This window comes from Apodemus sylvaticus, chromosome 4 (assembly GCF_947179515.1).
Source record: "Apodemus sylvaticus chromosome 4, mApoSyl1.1, whole genome shotgun sequence".
Taxonomy (NCBI): Eukaryota; Metazoa; Chordata; class Mammalia; order Rodentia; family Muridae; genus Apodemus; species Apodemus sylvaticus.
The window spans coordinates 19,902,122-19,925,118 of NC_067475.1; the positions used below are offsets into that span (position 1 = coordinate 19,902,122).

Sequence of the window (22,997 nt, forward strand, 5' to 3'; positions counted from 1 at the left end):
TTATTTATTCATGATTTACTAATCGAGTATTAAGCAATAGTAAGGTTCTGGGTTCAAGCCCTAGCACCTCCTGTGCCCTGTCCTGCTACAGCCCAATTCAGAGAGCCTTGTCCTCCTTGGTGAGTTTGCAGCATCCAGCTAGCCACTTTTCTACAGTCTCCATGGTGACAGCGCTGTTGTCCCCAGCAAAATGACTCTCAGACTCCCCATGAAGCTCAGGATCAGTGAAATGAGGACTGAAAGCCAGGTGCTGGGCCTACATCCTTATCAGCTCAGCGCTTGGAAGCAAAAGGATCAAGTTAGCACAAGAGGATCAGAGGCTCAAGACCAGCCTAGCTGCAGAGCGACGCCCTATCTCAAACGCACAAACAAAACCCAAACAAGGAGACCGAGCAGCTCCTCTGGTATTGTTCAGAGCTGAGTATGAAAACGGAAGTGTAAGTGCTGGAAACATTTACAGGTACAACAAGTGAGTGGAGGAAATTATTCAAGCACTGATCCCAGCACTGGTTACTGGAGTAGCAGAAATCAAACATACACCACTCACTGGCCTCCAGAAGTCCCTCTCCCACTCAGTCATCCAATGGTATTGATCTGCCTGACCTTACTGGTCAAAGATTGCTCTCAATGCTTCTTCTAAGAAACATAAAGTTCTCAGGAAAGAGTCCCCACCCCCCACCCTCACCCTCATCCCCACAAACTGGCTATCAATCACAATCCTACCTCAGGCTGTCAGTGAAGAAAGGGAGTAGACAGGTCACATCCATGTTTACTTTACGCTTGAATAAAACAATAAAAACAGAATGATGGTGTGTGTGAGGGAGGATCCTCAGAAACACACACTGCCCTATCCAAGGTTACCTTGAGTAAGTTAGGGAGGCAGGATTCCAACACAGGCAGCCTGGCACCTCAGCCCAAGGTGGAATTTCAGTACTACAGCTTTAATACAGACCACACTTGGATGAAGAAAGTGGAGCCAACCATCCTAGCCGTTGAGGGCCAGTGAGTGCCCACATATTCAGCCTAGGGTTATTCTGCGTGTTTTGTGAGGGTGCTTTATTGAAAATGACATTTAAGTTGGTTGGTTAAGTAAATCAGACTCTCCTTAGTGTGAGCGGGCCTAATCTAGTCTGTCAAGGGCCTGAAGAGAACAAAAGGGCTGATCCTTCACCTAGCAACAGAATTCCTTTGGCCTGACTGACTCCACACTAAGATAGAAGCTCTGCCTGGCTCTCCGGCCTGCCAGCTGCTGGTCTAGGATTGAACACCAGCTTTCTGGAGACCAAGGCGTTAGACCACGCTCATCACATGTCATGACGTGTCTACTCAGGCTTCACTGACAGCCTGAGGTGGGATTGTGATGGGTTTGGCACACCATCAACTCTGCTGGCTTCAAGTTTGCCGTGGCCCCCTGTGCCTTCGGGATTTGCCAGCTTCTGTAAACTTCTGAGCCTACCCGTTATAGTGCATCTCTTTCTATGTACGTTTGCTTTAATTCCATTTCCTATTGCTTTGATAAACTATTTTGAGGGAAAAAAACTTAGAGGAGAAAGTCTTTATTCTAGTTCCCAATTCCAGGTTCCAGGCCATCGTGGCAGGGAAGCCCAGTGGTAGGAGCTTGAGAGAGGGAGTCGCGTCATAGATGCCCTCACGTTCTGTATGCAGAAGGCGATAGGTGTGCACCCCACCCCACCCCAGTGCTCAGCTTCTCTTTGCTGTCTCTTTCCCTCCAGATCCCGGTCCATGAAACGGCGATTCAGGTGGGCTCACCTCAGTTAGTCCGGTGAGAAACATTCTCACAGGTATGGCCACAGGCCAGCCCAATCTAGACCATTCCTCAGTGAGATTCTTCCCAAATAACTCTAGATTGAGGCAGGTTGACCAGGCTAACTGGTTGTTACAAGAAATAGACCCAGACGGTTCCACTTCTATGAACCCTTATGAACACAAAACTCCATCTATGTGTGCTAGGGACAGTGCCAGTTCTTTACTGAGGTTCTTGGAGTTGACCAAAAGGAAAATGACTATTTCACCGTTATCTTTTCAGAATGTAAAAACATACTACCTTGTGTTATAACTTATGGTTCTGGGAGATTTTAGATATTCATATAAAAATTGATTTGAAACTTTAATTTCCAAATCATCAACCTAAATGGGTAAGAGTTCAGCAATTCATATTCATATCTCAATTTAGTCATGCAGCAAACACTCTAGAAATAAAGATCTGCTGTGGCCTATGAAAGCTTGTTAAAATGTAGGAATAATTTGGGTTTTTGGTTGTCATTCTACTTTACATTATTTACTTATTTGAAGAGGGAGACGAGGAAAAGAGAGGGAGGAGAGGGAGGGGAAGGGAGAGGGAGGGGGAAGAGAGGGAGACTGAGAAGGAGAGGAGGGGAGGAGAGGGAGATGGGGGAAGAGAGGGAGAGGAGGGGGAGGGGAGGGGGAGGAGGAGAGGGAAGGGAAGGAGGAGGGAAAAGGGGGAGCGGGAGAGGGAAGAAGAGGGAGAGGAGGGAGGGGAAGGAGAGGGAGGGGAAGGGGAGGGAGAGGGGGAGGCTGCACCGTGCTGCACACTTGGCAGTCAGAGGGCAGCTTGCAGAAGTCATTCCCTCCCACCAAGTTGTTGCTACTTTGTTTCCAACCCAATTCCCAGGTAAATGAAAGCTCAACTCAACCACTTAACAAAACAAGCTTTAGATTGGGCAGATCTCCCGCTACTCTATTTCCTTCTATAGTATCCCACATAGCATGCAGTTTCTCCAGGCCACGAGCTTTTCTCTCTCTCTCTCTCTCTCTCTCTCTCTCTCTCTCTCTCTCTCTCTCTCTCTCTCTCTCTCTCTCTCTCTCTCTCTCTCTCTCTCTCTTTCTCTCTCTCTTTCTCTCCCGCTTCTCTGTTGATCTCTTGTAGCTCCTCCCCGTCCTGTTCCCCCCCGCCCCCGTTGCTCCTCCCCTTGACTCTCAGCTCCTCCCACTTCCTCCTGCCCAATCATTGGCTCAAGCCTTTATTTGAAAAGTTAAGAGAAGGTTCACCAGGCAACTCCTCGTCTGCAGCCCCTGTGAGGAGGGGAATTAGCATCAAAATACAAGCCCAGGGTTATCCAACACCCTGTAGGTCTCAGGGATCAAACTCAGGTCATAAGTCCCAGCAGCAAACACCTTCACCTGCTGAGCCCTCTTGCTGGCTCATTTTAAGGTTTTTGGTTTGGTTTTGGTGCCCGCCCCACCCCCACCCCCATTTTTGACCGTGCTCTTTCTCTGAAACAGTCTGTAGCTTGATTTTGCTTTTGGACTTGAGTGGTAAGACTGTTCTCTGAGCTTTGGGACTTGATTTTATGTTTTAAGTTATAGATCTATGTTTTGTTTCATTTTTTTATTGTGTATTTATTTACATTTTGAATGTTATTCCCCTTTCCCAGTTTCCCCTCCACAACCCCCATCCCATCTTCTCACTCCCACCCACCCACCCACTCCCACCTCACCGCCCTCACATTCCTCTACACTGGAACATTGAGCCTTCACAGGACCAAGGGCCTCTCCTCCCATTGATGCCTGACAAGGCCATCCTCTGCTACATATGCAGCTGGAGACATGGGTCACTCCCTGTGTACTCCTTGGTTGGTGGGTTAGACCCTGGGAGCTCTGGTTGGTTGATATTGCTGTTCTTCCTATGGAGTTGCAAACCTCTTCAGCTCCTTCAGTCCTTTCTCTAACTCCTCCATTGGGGTCCCCATGCTCAGGGGACTTGATTTTCAACTGAGAAATCTTATTCTTGGGAGATGTTCACTCCTATAGTTAATTGATCAATACATAATCTCATGTTGAAATAGCACCAGAAATGCCAACAGCCTGTGGTTCAGTTCCTTTTATGGTTAATTCCGGATAAGTTATTTTTCTCTTGTTGATAAACAAGTTTTGACACAGAACATGTCCTTTCCTAGTCAGTGTTCTGAGGTCTTAATTAGATGAATGTCTAGCTATTTCCTTTACTTTATGGCCTCTTAAAAATTGCCTTTTGGAACACAAAGATTAGATAAATCTCAATCAAAACATTAAAAATAGAACTCTTCAGAATGCAAACTAATCTGTCTATGGCTTCCTAATGTAGTTATTCCTCTAATGCAATAATATTTACAAACTAGAGCCTCATTAGGTATAATTGCATTCAGCCTTTTGTTTTGTTAATAAAATCAGGAGAGCTGGTGAGATGCCACAGTGGATAAGGTGTTTGCTTTGCAAGCATAGAGAACTGAGTTCTAGCTTTCAACTCTAACCCCAGCATTGAGATTCAAGAGACAGACAGATCTTGAAAGCCTACAGGCCAGCCAGCCTAGAAAACACTGTGAGCTTATGGTTCTGTGAGACACCCCCTCCCCCAACTCCGCACCACCCCACCTGACCGCCCTTACCCCCACCCTGTTCTGCTCTGACCTCCGCAGGTGCACACGAGGGTAATGCTTCCTATACAACTGAATGCATCACTTCACACTCTCCACACACCAAAATAGTTAAACCAAATCAAAGACTAAAACATTTACGTTCCTTTCTCCCAATAACACACACTCAGTACAAAAAGATTGCTTGACATAAAAAGAGAGAATAATCATTGGAGCCAGTTATCAGAAAAGCTTTAATAATTGTTGTTAGGATTCTGTTTAAGCTCCACCCCACAATTACCTGGCAACAGCCAGGTATGCCCAACCCCACAGTTGCCTGGCAACAGCCAGGTAGACCTAGCCCACTATAAAAGAGGCTGCTTGTCCCCCTCCTCTCAATTGCTTTTCTCTCTCACCTCTCTGCCCTCTTGGGCTCCCCTCCCCCCTCTCTCCACATGGTCAAGGCTGACCTCCACTTCCCTTCTCTCTCTGTCTCTGTCTCTGTCTCTATCTCTGTCTCTCTCTCTCTCTCTCTCTCTCTCTCCCTCTCTCTGCCTTTCTCTACCTCCACTACCCCATTAACTCCCATCCTCTGCCCTGAATAAACTCTACACTATACCATGTCTGTGTGTGTCTGGTCCCTCGGGGGACGGGATGCCTGGGCATGGGCCCTCTGGGGCACCCCCTTCCCCACACCGCCGTGTACCACATTCTCTAAACCTCTTTCTCTTTTTATGAACCTAACAATTGTAATTTCTGGGAACATAAAGAGCATGGTGAAAGTTCCTCTGTGTCGCTAAATGAACACCTTCCATCCAGCTGGTTGGTCCCCGAATGGATTTCTAGGATTTTTTTTAATATAGTAATCATCTTTCTGAAATTATAAACATATATAAATGCTTAACTGACAATTGAATGCAGATATCTAGTCTTTAAAACAACTACCCATTACTATTAAAACTTTCCCGTTAAGTTGCTGAATCGTTTGAAATTACTTGGGGAAGGGAGCATCTGAACCAATTACAACAACCCTTGTGCAGCTCTGCCTATTATTGCGCTCTGTGAGTGAATTTACATCATGAGCTTTTCTTTTGTCTCTACCCACATAGGAGTTACAGGGGAGTCTGTGCTCAAAGTCAAGGCCTCCATCTTCAGCATACTCTTATTTCCCAGGTCACAAATTTCCAGGGCATGATCATTCCAGAACATTTCTTTATCAGCCTCTAAATTCTTTTTGCTTTCTTCTCCGAGAGAAAGATGAAGCCACTGTGAAGCACAGCATTTTCAATCCCACACGGTCTGTTTTATTTATTATTTCATTTGTGTGACAAAGACTTTTGCTTTTTGTTTTGTTTTGTTTTTCCTTTCATTTTCAAGTCCCAAGTCACAACTGAGTAAAATGTTACAAAATCATTTAAAACCATATTTGTGTGTGTGTGCTGAGTTGTTTGGTATAGAGTTCTATCAAAATAGAGAAATAGATGTAATAGTTACACCAACGTATTAACCTAGAGACACGGCACTCCTTAAATTGAAATGGACTAGATCTAGTATTGAGAGGAAAACCAGGATTTTGCTTTCTATTTAACAGGGCAATGATATGCTTGACTGCTGAGAAAAGTTTAAGAAGTAGGAACAGTGGACTTGAGTCAGCCATGTTTTGAGCCCATCGGGAGGAGTTTGCAGAAAATATTAGCAGAGTTTGAGTCTAGCTTGAGGTTTCCTCACACTTCATGAAAGGTTAATGTTAAGCACTGTGCGTGATAGGCGGTTCACAAGATAAGGTCCCCTAGGAACACTAGGAGGAATGTTCAAAACACATTGCTTCCCTCCAGTTATCTACTCTGACAAGATTAGGGGGCCTCTGGGGCCTTGCTATTCCTCTACATTGAACCACAAGTCTGATTGCAAACCACTGAGAACACAAAGAATACCCCCTCATATGGAATACACAGATTTGTAGAGGAAGGAGGGTTTTATTCCTGTACTATTAGTGATTCGAGTAAAATAAACCATTGCTGCCTGTCAGAGATTCAGGAACGAAGGGTTAATTCAAGTATTTGCAACTGCCACTGGACATTAGCAACAGAGCATCTGAGGTATTCCAGAACACTTTTAAAACTGTCAAATAGCTACCAGAGACAAAATACACAGGAGAGGAAGTGCTATTGCTACAATTCCTTTTCAGCATGTCAAGGATGGAGCAGAAGACTCTATTAGAGTACCAAGAATACACTTTGAAACAATATCTCAGGTAAGAAGCAATACTCTGACTTTACAGATGCAAAAACTGGGTTTTGGTTACATAACACATCTTCAGGTGTCAAACCATGATCTCCCTGACTCCTTCCTCTCGGTCTACAACTCGGCCCCGGCTCATCAAAGACAAATGTGTGCTGCCAGGAGAGTCAGAGCCTGTTTGACTTAGGAAGGTGTCTTAGTTGTATGAGTGGTTCGGGAAACACTAGACACTGTGGAGAAATAAAGGAGGTGGCGGGGAGCCTCACATCCTGCCAGACAAGGAAGACTGCCGCGTGACCCCACGGGACAGGCAACGGGCTGTTGGAGGCCACTGAACCCCCCACTCCAGAGGGTGAGAAAAGCACATTCTGGGGTCCCTGGGCCTCTGGGAGGCCAGGGTTGACACATTCTAGCTCTTGGGCATCACAGAACACCGCTGGATACCAAGGAAGAGCTGAGAACAGGTGGGAGCCCCAGGGCAGCAGTGGCCCCGAAGGGAAAGGAGGCAGGTAAAGGAAGGGGGCGCTGGCTAGTTCTTGCAGGGATGGTCTGGCGGCTGCTGATGGCTGGGCCTGGTGGGGCTCATGGCTGGAACAGGGAGAGGCCTCCCTGGAGTGAGATTAGAAGCGGCTCTTTAGGGGAAGGCCTATTCCATTGCTCCAGCACAGTGAGTCCAGATGAAAGGAGGCTTCCATGGTTTTAGAGCTTTATTATAGAAAAGTAGAGTGAGAGAGAGCAGGTAGGGAAGTAGAGGCTGGCCATGGCCACATGGAGGCCATGATCACGTGGAGAGAGAGAGGGAAGAAAAGGAGAAATGAAAGAGCCCAAGGGGAGGAGGGGGGAGAGAAACAGAGCAAGAGAAAGGGAAGAGTAAGAGAGGGGAGGGGGCAAACAGCCCCACCTATGGTGGGCTGTGCTACCTGGCTGTTACTAGGTAACTGCAGGGGTGGAGTCCAGCCAGAATACTAGGGGCCTGGGGTGCTGCCCTACGTGACTGATGGCCACAGAATTACAGAGCTGAAGTCTCGTGTCAGGAGCCTAAGTGTCTGGAAGCATGGGCAAACAGACCTTCCATCCTTTGTAGAATTCTCTATTGGGTCGCGGGGATTTAAACCTAACTCAACCAGAACACAGACTACCTTTCACGGTCCAACAAGACACCACAGGAAGGACTGACTGTGCTCTGAGGTAGCATTGACCAAATCACAGGGTGGTGGGGCGGGGGGGGGGGGGGGGCAACACCAGTTATTTTAAGTTGGGTTTTGTTTTCTTTTCTTTCTCACAGATTCCTGAAAAGAAGCAATTCAGCCCCTTCCTGCCCATGGCTATGGCATTTCAATGGCTGTCATAGTAGCCTGGAAAGCACAAATGAATTGGTAATAGGTGTTTGTGGGCCAAACTCGGTGCTAACATCTGCGAATTCCACCTGTTCTCACACAGACACCAAGTCACCTAATTCTTCTGATTCCAACAGGGCCAAGTGTTAGAGGTGGAGCCTTTTCAGGATGTTTAAGGTGGAGCCCTCCCACCTGGGAATAATGGCTTCCTGGAGGAAGGTGGATGGAGCTGTTCATCCATCCATTTTGAGCTCTCTGCTGTATGAGGACAGGACATGCAGAGGATGCAAACTCTCATTGAATGCGAGTCGGCCTGTGCTTTGATCTTGAATTTTTCACTTTGGTCTTGGATATTTCAGCCTTCCGAATGTAAGAGCTGCATGTCTGTAGTGTGTAAATCTACAGCTCGTGCCATGAGTGACCCCATCAGGGGAGCTTCTTGTAGTACATAGGAATTAGCACAGAGATCCACAACTAGACAATGTACTGAAAGGGAGAGACTCTGGAGCACCTCAGTCCTCAATGGGACATCTTGGCTAACGCCTTCCTGCAAAGCTCAGGAATCTCTGTGGAAGAAGAGGCAGAAAGATTATGAGAGCCTCAGGTGGCTATGATTCCCAGGAAACATTGTCTTTCAGATACAGCGGAACTGATGTGCACAGGAAGTCACAGAGACTGTGGTGGTGTTCACAGGGCCTGCACAGGTTCAAGCAAAACAAAATCCCAGCACTGAAAAGGAAAAGTGGCCATGGTGGGATTAATAGGAGATAACAGATCCCTGTGGTATGGGAGACTTTAAGAGGATTATAAAATACTGATACCCTGTCCTGTACCTATTTGCTTCCAGTGGCTGAAGCCGTAATGCTAAGTGAATCAGTGTTTCTAAGGTGATGGCTTCAGGTATTTCGTTTCACAGTGAGAAGATAACTAACATGATTCTAACAAACAAAAGCAACACGTTGGGAAGACAGAGCTCAGAATCCTTTAGGGAGGCTAAATTATTTCCTCTTACAGGATAGGAGCCAATTGAAGAACGTAGAACATGCCAAGATCTGTAGGGGTCAACTGAAGGATTTGGCTAAGTTCTGATATGCTCATGTATGAGACAAGATCACCATTCAGAGCTTAGGAAAGAAAGACCTCTAGCAAACAAGAAGCTGAGAGTTCACAGAGAGCTGACAATTTTGTATTCCCACCAGCCAGAGTAGAAAAGCCTTTAAATACACAGACATTGGGTACAATCCTCAGAAAGATATATCCTAATTAGGGAATAAGATAACTGAAGTTTAGTCTAAAAGCTTTTCTGGACACATCCTACCAAAGCTAAGTTAGCTTGGAAGCTTCAAACTAATTCCAAGTAGTTTAACTCATTTTTTAAAAGTCTATATTACTTAAAGGAATATAGCAAAATACAGCACAAGCTTTACAATAAAAAACACTATGATATTCAAAGACAGAGGAATGCATACACACATATGCTTGCACGTGCACACACAAAGAAAAAATCAGGAACATATACTATCTACAGATATGACAAAGTTATGAAATGAGGAGATAAAAACTTACTATAAATACGACTTTCCTGCTCAAAATAGAGGGATAAATGATATAGAAATGTAGAAGACATAAAAAGATTAGAAATTTGTTTAGATTAATAATACAGTTTCTACAATGAAAAGTACACTAGATTAATTACATAATTACAGCACATTGGACGCTACAGTGAGACCAATTAAGTTAACCTAGATACACATCTACAGAAATGATCCAAAATGAAAATAGGAATTTTTTTGACAGTGAACAGTGTCTGTCATAAAATATAGCATGAAATGGTCTTTGTTGTTGTTGTTGTGTTTTGTTTTGTTTTGTTTTGTCTTGTGTTTTAAAAAGTGTCTCAGGCTGGCAGCAAACTCACTCTGCAGACCTGGATGTCCTTGAGCCTTCGATTTACTATCTTCCCTGCTAAAGACTGTTATGAGTTATGGGTGTACCAGCACCCCTAACTCCTGATATTAAGTGTTCTGACATGCATATAAGTGGAATCTAGGAGAAGACCGTGGGAAACAATGTTCAGTACTAAGTCTAAATTTACCAAGAAACATAAACCACTGGATCACAGAATGTCAATAAACCGCAAACAGAATAAATTCAACAGGTCTACACCACAAATCTATTGATGGGGGCCGGGGCAGGGGCAGCTGGTGCTGAGATGGAGGCATAAGCCAACAAGAAAGCCTTGCAAGTGTGGCCAGTCCTCAGGAGGATTGGGTTTTGCTTTTGTTTGTAGGTGCAAGTGGCACATGCCCGTAATGCTAGTACTGGAGAGGTTGAGGCAGAGGATCATGAGTCTCAGGCCAACCTGTGTACATAGTGAAATGCACTCATTCTTAAAAAAAGAAAAAGACAGAGAAGACAAAAAGACATTTCACACACACACACACACACACACACACACAGGTATATTAAAGGCAGTCTAGAGGTAAACAAGAAAACACAAAATTAAAAATAACAGTACTTCTTGTCAGTGAATATTCAAGGGAAATGACTTGGAACATAATTTTAATTTGTTTTGTTTGTTTGTCTGGTGCAGATTGATGTTGCCTAGGTGATCCTTCTGTCTTAGCCTCCTGAGTGCTGGGATCATAGAACAATATCTTTAAAGTTCCAGAGGGAAAGCAAAGCAAATCTTCCAACCCAGGATTGACACACAGTGAAATCTAGTTCAAGAATGAAAGTCAACTAATGACATTTTCCTAGCAAATACAAGCCAAGCAGGTTCATTGCCAGCAGACTTACCATGAAAAAAATAAATTAAAGGAAGTTCATAGGCAAAAAAGTAAAATGATACCAAATAAGGACGCGAAAAGAAAAGTCCCTGCCCCGGGGCATGGTCAGACAGGGAAAAGCAGCAAAGACACTATTCTCCTGTTTTAAAGCTCATCAATGTTCTAGAACAGCTTAGTGGGTAAAGATTATGGTCTACAAGTGTAAGACATAAGTTCAAGTCATAAGAACCCATAATAGAGCTGGTCACATGGCAACAGTATCTGTAATCACAGCACTTCTTCAGAGAGATAAGCAGCAAAGTCAAAAAACCCCTGAAACTCTCAAGGGCCAGCTTTCTAGACTATGCAGAAAAAAAAAAAAAACCCAAAAAACAAAAAAAACAACAGAGACTGACAAAGGCAGGAAGCTAGGATCAAGGTTGTTTCCTGGCCTCTACTTGTGAGTGGGAGCATGTATGGGCCAACCCATCCTCCCCCCACATACACACACAAGCATATACATACACATACCCAAAAGGAAAGCAGTTAATGATTTGAAAAAAAAATCACATCTTCACAAATATTGAGTTGACGTTGTGAGCTGGTGTCAAACCTTGAAATGAGAGTTCAATATGGGGATAGGAAGCTCTTTGAGAGAGCATGAAGGCAATAGATCTTCCAGAAGACCAGCCCCCGTGTTCCAGGAATTCCAGGGCTGTGATTACTAATAGGAGCCTGATCTTTTCTCTATAGGAATCCTCTAAACTGTTCCCGACAGCTTTGGCTACTCTCTTACCTAAACAGAAAGAGTGATTCATCACTCTTGTCTGCTGACTGACTTCATGCTGAAGGCATCAGGTAATATGGCAAGCTGGAACAGTTGTAATTGCTACCTAGTTCCAAAGAGCAAACAAACAGGCCCCGTGGATCTAATGAAAGGCAACTGGTCCTGATCTTGGACTTCACTGGATAAAGAACAGATGACAAAATACTTTTGAGATGGATGTGTGTGAACCATTTTAGAGCCTGAGGCAGAGCATATCATGCTACCAGTGCAGCTGAGGGAGGCATAGCTGGAAAAGACAGGAGGCTTTAGAGTAGGGAACAAGCCCAGCTCCTGGCAGAAAGAAAGGAGCTGAAGTTGCACCTGTCTGTTTCAAGGCTCACTAAATGCTTGAGTAGCTTTCATACCCTGCTAAGTATTTCATTCTGATGGTTTAATCTACCATCTGGTTACTTATTTGCCATTGAAAGACTTCATTCTTGTTACATTGTTACTAGTATATTTAGGAGGTTTTTCACTAGAAGCAAATCAGGAGCAACATTGTAAAATCTGAGGACATAGATTTTATAAAATGTATAAAGAAGAAAACTGTGATATCCCTCTCAGTGGTGATTCACTGTCCTTACCCTTGTTACCAAGCCCTCAGTGGTTGCTACAGTGCAGTGAAATCCCTGCCCCACCTCCTGGGTCTACAGTTCAAGCCTCAGCTGGTCTTTACATCTCTGGCCACACATTTACCTCCTTTCTCACTGCCTCGCTCTGTCCTTCACTTCGGGGCACTGCTGAAATCATTACATATACATAAGCTTAAATGCCACTTATTCTTTCCCGATATGTTCATAGATGCTTGCGTACCTCATTCTACGATATCACCCAGTAGCCTGTTTGCTTATATATCAGCTGTTTAGAAAACCCTTGCCCAAACATTGCCCTTAGGGGCCACACTGTTATCCTGATCTCAGTTTTCTATAGTAGTCTGCACAGCATTTATTGTTGCTTGAACAGAGTCTGTTCATCCTTTAGTGTCCAGAACAGACACCAAAACGATAGCTCTTTGGGATTATTGTCGTCTGTATTTACCACTTCAGTCACATGTAAGCAAGTACTCAATGAATGGATGGATGAATGAATGAATGAGTGGATTAATGATTTTCAGCAATGATAAATAAATAATTTAATGAAATGTTTCCTATTATTTACTTCCTATGTTCCTACTTTTCTGTGTACTAGGCACAAACAAAATTGGGCATGAATATTGTTTTTCTTTGGAAAGGAAGCAAAGAAAGAACTAATCAAAAAATAACTGAGCCAATGCCATTCCTGGTTATTACAATACTGCCAACAATCCAGCATGTAAGAATGAGTGATAAATTATGTGTTGAAAACTGAGTACCAAAGTAGGTAAAGGGAAAAAATTCTAATGAACATGACATTAATGTTTGTGTTCTTGCAGGGCCATATATTCTATTGATTCTGTTTAGACTCTGTTGAGATAGTTCTAAGTGTCTCCAAAAGACAGCAAGGTTCATGTGTGCCGACCACACTCGTGTTTGCTAGGAATGGTCCTCCGGCTTTGCCAATGCCATTCTATATTGGGCTGGTTCTGGAACTCTGCCAAAACCATGGATGTCTTCAAAGGCCTTTTTCAAATTGCAGGGCAGAGCTGTGTTCTCTGGGAGCTTATGTGTGTTCTTCTAGATGTGCATGGTGACCTTTTCCCAACTCCAGCCAACACGCAAAGATGGCTTCAATCTATTTACAACCACAAGAACTCACTCCCTAGCCCAGAAAGGTGAATTCTAACCATTTCCCCCAGCATTCTGTCTAGGCAAATGAGACACTGGAGTCAAAGGCTCCCCTATTAACCTCTCTCTGAGCATTTGTAGCAATTTAATCTGGTACTCTGCTCTGCCCTGTATATGGTAAGATGATACCTAGTAACAAAGTAAGACAGCTGGTTGAGAAAGAATGTTTTCTGTTTATGATTTCCAAAGAAATACATGCTTTTCAAAGGAATTTGGGATTTCAGACTAAAACATCTTGGAGGATGGAATAATCAAAATCTCCATACACTTGCATGTTCTTTGAAAATATTACATGGTCAAGTGGTTCTCCTTTTACCAATTAAGCAAAAGAATTCAGCATGCCAATGGCTGTAGTAATCACCTCTTGATGTGCAGTAATATCATGTTTGAACCTGCACCTATGAAAGTATTGGACGTCTGGAGTGAAGACACCATATCTGACTTGCAAGCTTTTGCCTGAAATATATGGCATTGTAAACTCTAAGTTGGTAATTGAAGTAAAGGTAGCCTTGCTGAGAATCCCTGGAAACTGCTCCCAATAGGCCTGAAGGCCAATAAAAATCACCAAGTGTTTCTGGAGGTCATTGTTATATTTGGAGACATGACAACTGATTCATGCCAAACTCAAGCAAGGATAGGATTTACCAAAGTTAAGTGCTGTGGTACTTATTCAATCCAACTTGTGTGAGGTCAGTTTGAAAGTGTTTCTGTTTGGTTCTTTACTCTCCTCTGAGTGCCTTGTGGATAAAGACCATACCTCAACCAGGAAAAGGTTTGGAAGACCACGCTGAAACTGTAACAGACCACGAGGGTTCACGAACCAGAAAGAAAGCTCAGAAGTAAATGAGATGCCAGAAACCGTCCTCTCTGCCTATTCATTTGATTGCTTTCTCCTTTGCTATTTTATGTTTTATTTTCTTGTGAGTCGTCTTGGGCGTTAGTAATAATTGAGTGGCTATTTTTTTGAAAAAAACAAACTTTATTAAAATGAATATTTTGTGTACTTTACTGAAGGATAATTTATAAAATCCTGAATCTTTAGTTGTTACAACCCATGTGGTCTGAGACTTGGGATCATGTTCTGCCTCTGGCTGCTATGCGTTTCTCCAGATTGGACAGAGTGCTCAACAGGCTCCTTGCTTTGAAGGAATGAAGAACTTAAAATAGAGGTCTCTTTTTCTTGATGTAGTATACAAGTCGTTGTGACAATAAAGTCTAGTCTACATGGAAAAAAAACCTACATTTTCATGTTGAATCATCATTGAAGGTGGTTTTTTTTTTTTGCCTCATTCAGTAAAAATTGTTTTTGAAGTAAATTGCACATGCTTCATGTATTCAATGTGGTGATTTTGGACAGTTTCTGGCATCTCATTTACTTCTGGGCTTTCTTCCTGGTTTGTGAACCCCCATGGGCCAGACTTAGTGTGTCTCACTGCAATTCCAAACGCTGTTGCCTCCTGGATCAAGTCTGTGCGACCTCTTACACCTGTCATCTGAGTACTCCATGCCTTCCACAGTACACACCGTGCTTTCTTCTGCTTCTTTGAGGCTGGTTTTGTCTTCACACTTCCGTTCTCCACAACACTAAAATCCAGTTTGCCATCGTCTTTACTTCCTAGAGCTTTTAGTCCTTGCAAAAGGATGTCATGTAGGTTTTGATAGAGGGGTGTTTCGGGGTAGTCCAGTAGTTTCACAGACTCCATGTACTTAGCGATCGCACCTGGCTTATTTTTCCTCAGGAAAGCATTTCTCCATCAAAGCTGCGATATTGTCTCTGTATCTAATTTTGGAATCTCTAACATAGTTAGGATCTTTCAAGTTATCCTCCCAAGGAAGACAGCCGCTGAGCCACTGGATCATGCAATAACCAAGTATTTCCAAATCACCACGTCGTGATGGGGCCACAACATTGTGTGTGTCAATGCTGGTGAATTCCAGTGTGTTGTTGTGACACCTATTGAGATCTTCCTTGTACTCCTTATGAACTCCATCTGGGCAGTACTGAAAAGCAAGTCCATAGTCTACCAAATACACCTGGGCAGGGTTCTTGTAACTCAGAAGAAGGTTGGAGGCCTTGATATCCCCGTGCACATACTCATGCTCATGGCTGTACTCCAGGATGTGCAGAATTCTTAAGCTTAGCTGCAAGGCAGTTTTCTGAGAAAACCTTTTGGCATTTGCTTCATATATTTTCTGAAGGTCACTCCCAAAGTGGTGCATTTTCATAAATCTTTAACTTTTCCATTTTCATCACGTAGACCAGATTCCCAATATTTAGGAACACCAAGGTACTTCAATTTATGTGTATGAATCTATTTCTGAATTTGCTCTGGGTTAGCAGCCATCTGGTAGAACTTTAATTCGGTGAGAAGAGGTCCATTGCCCCTGGGTTCCACTTTCACAACACAGGGCACATCACTGCCAGCCAGTATGGAAGAATTTGTGTCCACCAGATAGATGCAGCCAAAGCCACCTTGGCCAATAGGCAATCCTAGTTTCCATTCCTTCCTAGACATGTCAGCTATGATCTCTCTAGCGGCAAACTGCTCTGCAAGGCCCCTCTTTGAGGGTCCCTATCTTCTAGCATGAGCTACTTTTACACAGGACATTTTCACCAAAGCAGTCAACTAGCCTTCCACAGTGTAGTTACTAACATCCAGCCGCTTTCCTAGACTCACCGGAAGTGTAAATTTTAAGCAATGCAGTTTAGCCAATTGAATACTGTTATGAGGCCAACGCCCTTCTAAGAGTTGGACATACAGAAAGAAAGAGCCGGAGTCCTGGACCCCAGGGAGCCCACACTTGTGAAGGACTATTCTTCTTGAGCCCCACTCAGAAGGCCACAACCTGGAGAATTTCTCTAGCCTTTATCTCATTAGCTATGTTTAGCTTCTAGCTGCCTGGAAGATAGTGGTGAGATTCCTAAATAGGTAGATGCAGCTTCATTTAAGAGATGTGATAATACAATACACTTCGTTATAATTGTATCCTCATCATACAGATTCTAGAAACAAAGGAAGCTGAGCAGTAAGAAACTGTGACCCTTTGTCTCCAGTGAGAGTAATAACTGAGGACCAAGGATAGATGAGACCTGGATGATGACTCAGCAGTTAAGAGCACCGGATGCTCTTTCAGAAGTCCCAAGTTAGATTCCTAGCACTCATGAACAATTCACAGTTGTTCATAACTCCAGTTCCAGGGTGCTCAATGGCCTCTTCTGACATTCTTGGATCCTGGGCATGTAGGAGGTTTATATGCATACATGCAAGCAAACATATATACACAAAATTAAATTAAAATCTTTCTAAAGGATTTATGGTAGACCTCTCTGCAAAATGGCATATTAGTAACTTCATGGTTATAAACCATGGGCATCTTCATAACATATCCACAGAAGACCTTGAGTTTTAAATTAAACTGATTTCAAAATTAACAGAAGAATTAGAAATTTTGATACACACTGTTCTGAATTACAACATTGGGGGTTTGGGGATTTGGCTTAGAGGTAGAGCATATGCTTAGCATATGTGAGGCTCTGTGTTTAATTACCAGTGCACACAAAACACACACACACAAACACACACACACACACACACACACACACACACACACAGCGTGTACTGTGGATCATCTTTCCAAGAATGCAAGGTGCAAGCTGACATGGCAGACAGAGGTGTATTATATATGTTACTAAGAAAAGAATTTCATATTTCCTAGGCTCCTCCCTGCTGCCCTTAATACCAGACTTAGTTTTAGCACTATATCCCCTGTGGCACTGTAAAGAAAAATAAATAACAGAAATATTTACCTTTCAAGCCCACAGAAATTAAGACACCAGTAGTCTCGGGCAGATCTGGAGAGTTCTCTGGGCAGCCAGTCTAGCTGATATGATAAACTTCTAGTTAAATGCCAGACCTTGTCACAGGGCAACAAGACAGAGAACAATAGGGAAAACACACAATGACCTCCTGTGGCTTCCTATGCACACACATGGACGTGCATGTCTACACACTTGCATGCATCATAACACAAACGCACAGACACACAGACACACACACAGACACACACACAGACACACACACACATACACACAGAAACGAAAAAAATGCAAGTATTTTATTTTTATTGATGGCCAGTGACATGGAAATCAGAATGCATAAGAAGCTTGAAATCATTGACTTTTATCAATAGGCATAAATACCAATGTAGTATGGTTGAGATCTTGTGTACAGGAGCCAACCTGGAATGAGGCTGGACATTCATTAAGAAAAATAGTGGTTCCTTCCCTCCACCTCTTCCCTAGTATGAAAAGTCAGAAATAAAAATTACTGCTAGGAAAATAAACAGCGTAATATTCCCCTCACATTTAAAAAAAATGTTCTAAATATCTACAGGCATTGGAGAGAATGATTACCCAGTCTAAACTGTGGTGTCCTCGTCTGTACTGTAAATAACGATGACAGCTTATTCATAGCATTATTGTGAGAATACAAACACGCCCCAGAGGCTCCCCAAGCAATGCTGTTGCCGTTGCTCTTTTTGATTGGCCACCATTACTAGATGATAAGATCCTGTTGCTGAAGACACAGCACATGATCATTACGGGGCATGGAGGTATCAAGGACATAGAAAGCGGTGGAAGTGACCTGGAAACTTCATCCTTACCGGCTTGCTCTTAAAATCTAAGCAGGCCACCAGGAGAGAGCAGGCATCAGCAGATTTACCCAACAGTGGACACTGCATACTCTACTACTGATATGCTCATAGGTATAATTGTGACAGGATAGTTACAGGATTATCAACTGCTTTCTGATTAGATTTGAGGCCTGCTCCACCAATGGGAAATCATGTCTGGTTCTGTAAGCCAAGCCCAAGTCTGGGAAAGTCGTAAGCACTATAGGGCAACCCACTACGTTGTTTGACCAAATGGACATATAGTCAAACTGTCTTTACAATGTTTACGTTTGTATCCGTATGTTACTGCCACTCTCAACTCTGGTTAGAGACGCTTCCGTGTGCAGTGGGCAGCTGTCAATGCAGAGACTCAAAACCCGTCAAAGCTCTGAGAATTAGTGACTGTTGAGTCGTCGGCCCTAAATGGTATGTCTCTGTCAAGTCCTGCTGAGGTCAGGGAACATCACCGAAGATGGAGTCGAAAGGTTTAAGAGCTAGAACACGGGAAGAGTGCTGAGAAACACTGCCTCTGGACACGATGTAGCTCTTACACTTACGAACTCACAGCAGCTACACACCAGAGAGGCCCAGATCAAGCCTGTCAATAGTTCCACACGGTTGTGGGGAGGGACTCATGAGGCTCCAGCCCAGGTTAGGAATGATTGGCACGGATGGCTGCTGGTGGAGAGGAAGCCATTTTTTCTCGGAGGGGGCATGGCCACATTGCCCACATACTTTTAGTCAGGGTTAGATAGACTCAGTAGGTTATTTTAAAAGGAAGAGAGGACATGAAGGTTGGGAGGGGCACCTGTATGTGTGTTGGGGCTGTCAGTAGGAATGGGAGGAGTTCGAGAGTTAGGGGTGGAGATGCTCAAGATACATTGTATATATGTATGGAATTGTCTAAGAATAAATAAAAATGTTTTAGAAAAGGAACACGTGGGTGACACACTCTGCCTCATATCCTGAACATGCCCCTAGGACATATTGATGAACAAGAAAATTAGCTCACGCTGCTTATGATCTTACAAGCAAGAGTGACATTAGGTAACAATCATTCCAATTATAGGTTATGGGAAGAGAGTACAAGTGCTATAAAACCTAAATCTAGGGCTGACAAGATGGCTCACTCAGGAAAGGTGCTTGCTGTCAAGGCTGCCCACATGACTTGGATCCCACACAGTAGAAGAGAACCAAGTCCCACAAGTTGTCCTTTGAGCTACATGTGTATATGGCACACACACACACACACACACACACACACACACACTCACACACACACACATACACACACACACACAGAGAGACAGAGACAGAGAGACAGAGACAGAGAGAGTAATCTAAATTTTTCTGTAAAAAGTACATCTAAATAGATTGTGTATGCCTGTGCAGTCTTCTCTTGGGAAGCCTGAGAAGGCTGACACCAAAAAGTAGCATTTAAATCAAAATCTACAATCAGGAAAATAAATTTATAGGTATGGTACTGAGGGAATATAGTGAAGAAACAAAAAAACAAACCCTCATTTCTGCTGAAGATACTTTTATTTAAAACGGATAGAAGAAAAAGTTTCATTGTCTCCACCATCTGAAACTATTAGTATAGATATCAATTAGATTTTCATACTCAAAAGTCAACATAAGAAAATTTTATGTAGTGCAATACATTAAAGTGAATTCACTTATACACACTCAAGTATTGTGGCTTATAGATGCTAAGAACTTTTAAGATGAAGCTTAGAAGCCAGGGTTCTATGGCGTGTTTACGTGACGATGAATTCGGTTTTATTTTCTTTGGATGGTTTCTTCACGTGTCTGTATTTTTAGGCGTCACTGCTGAGTGGAAAGAACACTGAGTCTGACGTCAGGAGCTCTGGGTTCTATTTCTGAGTGTTGATCTTCTGGGAAGCCATGGGGGAGGCACTTTATTAAAGAGAGCATTACGTCCGTGAGTCACTGAGTTTAGCAGAGAGCCGGCTAAGGGGAGGACAGTGGTCACAGCAGAAGATTCCCCAGATCTCTGCCTCCCCTTATGTCAGCATCACATAGCTCGTCCTTTTTGGCTTAAGGACCTTTTTGGGGGGGGGGGGGTAGGGATCTTATTGCCTTAAGATTGGAAGGAAATGGAAAAAAGGCCATCATCCCAAAGGATGGTGATTTAATTAATAACTAAATTGTTATTATGAATAATAAGTAAGATGAATCATTATCTTGAGAGAAAGAGATGATGGGTATTGGAGGTTTATTGCCACTTCAAGCCACTTGGAAACTTCCACCTCCTCTATAATTCTTGGGGCTCTTCACCGCCAATAATACTGCTCTGAACTCCATTCTTGTCTAGAATGTCATTTTCTCTCTCTTGTTCTTGTTCCTTGTCAAGAAGGTACCCACTTGCCTTTACCCCACATACCCCTGGTCTCTTTCTCCTTTTCTTTATCTACTGCCTTCTTTTCCTTTCTTGATTTACCACCTTCCCCCATAAGAGTGTAGCAACGAATGACCATTAATTAAAAGCCTTAGTAAACAGTTAAAGCAAAAGGTGTCATAATAAAAGCCTCAAAATTTCTAATCAGCGTTAGGACAATGGACTGGGACAGTAACATTGCCAACAAATAACACCTGCAGGCCATTGCTCATGTCCCCCAGAAGTGCTTACAGGGCTTTCTCTGGCATGAAGAGAAACATCTGCCACATGTTGCTACTTACATTTTTGAAGAAAAAAAGTATGAAGATTAATAAGAGTTATATTTATGTTCACCGATAAGGCCACTTGGGCTAAATAAATCATTCTGATGTAGTTAAGATATTTTTATGTCATTCTGTAATAGGTACCTCAAGGAGGTTGTCAGCTATAATATTTTCAATTACATAGACAAAAAAATAAATATAGGCAAATACACTTGAACAAAAAAGTTTGATTTATCTTTTATAGAATTAACCATGGGAGTTTTTTTTTTTTAAATTTAAAACTAAAAAGAGAATTACTTGTGGCCAGAATACACACACACACACACACACACACACACATACACACATACACACACACATAAAACATTTTATTTGCATATAAGATATGAACTGTGACCATTTTAGAGATGTTCTTAATATATAAATGGTATAGCAAAATAATTTCTTAGTATCACTACCATGTGGGTAGTATATGGTCCTCTAGCCAACCACTTTGTTGGAGAATGAGATTCATTTTTGACAAGCATCACAACCAATTGTGTTAGCAGTCAGCAGGGTGCGATAACTCCCCTCACCTCACCCCACCCCAATGTTTTTCTTTTGTTTGGGCTTAACTTTTAAGAATTTGCATCAACTTGGGGCCTCCTTCTCCAAAATTCCAATACCATGGAGTTTTAGAAACAGAGAGATGGGAATTTCTTTCTTTGTACCCCATAGAAGTAGATCATAAAAGAATTCTCTGCCTTTCCTGGGGAGCAGGGGCACCCTGATCAAAAGCACCTTCTCTAAAGTATAGCATAAAGTATATCTAAAGATACAATTCCTGCCAAGTTCTTCTCAGCTTATTGCAAGTAGATCAATTTCCCCCAATGTTTCTCTATAACAATCTGCTTGTTTATTAAAAGTCAAAAAAAACAGTATAGACTTCAATATTTCTCCACCCTTTCTTTCTTTCTTTCTTTCTTTCTTTCTTTCTTTCTTTCTTTCTTTCTTTCTTTCTTTCTTTCTTTCTTTCTTTCTTTCTTTCTTTCTCTCTCTCTCTCTCTCTCTCTCTCTCTTCCTTCCTTCCTCCCTTCCTTCCTTTCTTCCTCCTCCTCCTCTTCCTCTTCTTCTTCTTCATTTTTTTTTTACAAATAAAGACTGAGATGATTTATTAATCTTGTTATGAACTCTGATACAAAGCACAGTAAAAGGCCACAGACTAGTAAACAAATCATGTGGCTTTTGGCTACTTTACAAAGGCTGCTACTGCACTATCAGCATAACATACCTTGATCGCTTTGAAGGAAAATATCCAAATGGCTAAGCTTTATCCTGTTTGACTAAAAAAGCGTAATAAAGCTTTTTAAAGTATTTTCTGTTTAAATATTACTAATCTGGAAAAACTTTTTATACATTTTAGTTAACACCAGATTAAAGACAGTTAATAGGTTTGAAGACAAGGCAGATGGAAGTTGGTTTTTATGCCATAAGAAACTTTTGTTCCAGACTTACAAATTAGTAAAGTAGCAAATTGTATTATAGGCCTCAAGTCATTTACATTTATATAGGTTATTATCATTATCTTTAAATATATAATATAAATATACTGTACATATATAGCATATTAATTTTGTTTTCCCAAACAACAGGAAAAATCATTAGCTAAAGACACCATACACTGCAAAACAAAAGGCACATCTTAATGAGATATGTGCCCTCCTATAATCAGGATATGTAGAATTGTTTATAATTTTAACAAAATAATAAGCACAGTGCATTCTATTATTTCTTTCTCCACCATTTCTAAAGACTGTATTGCACAATGTATAGATTGTGTTTGAGTGCTTTGTTTCCTTGGCAATCTGTCTTTTGTTGTGGGCAATGTGTGCACAATGCTAACAATCTTATCTTCCCTACATGGTTGATCAGGTTTAATGGCTGGCAAGGGCTGGGCTGGGCTTGGTAGGAAGCCAGGCAGAGCAATAAAAGAAGTTCTCCGGCTGTGCTAGCTGAGTACGTCTTCTTGGGGGTCCTCTATTGATTTAGTGTTAGAGAGAGCTAATCAAAAGAGGGTGAAACCAAGTGCTCTTGAAGTTCTTGCAATATTCTCCACGTGTGACAGTGCAGGGGCTAAGGCAGGAGGATAGTTAGTTCTTGACCTTCCTTCAAACATTTTAAGCTTCAACATGTTGGCAAACAAAGTTAATTTAGTAATCTTATATTGATATCATGTGCATACATGAAAGGAAAAGCAACTATTTTATCCATTTTACAGACAAATACATACTAATAGAGTCATGAAGTGAACAAAAAGATATTTTTCTGTGATGTTCAACCTAAAAAAACCCCAA

The 22,997-nt window shown here is 42.4% G+C and overlaps 1 pseudogene; it reads right to left on the reverse strand.

Annotated features, from left to right (window-relative positions):
- Window positions 1-14,677: 14,677 nt before the first annotated feature.
- On the reverse strand, window positions 14,678-15,914 carry LOC127682067 (serine/threonine-protein kinase VRK1-like; annotated as a pseudogene).
- Window positions 15,915-22,997: the final 7,083 nt, after the last annotated feature.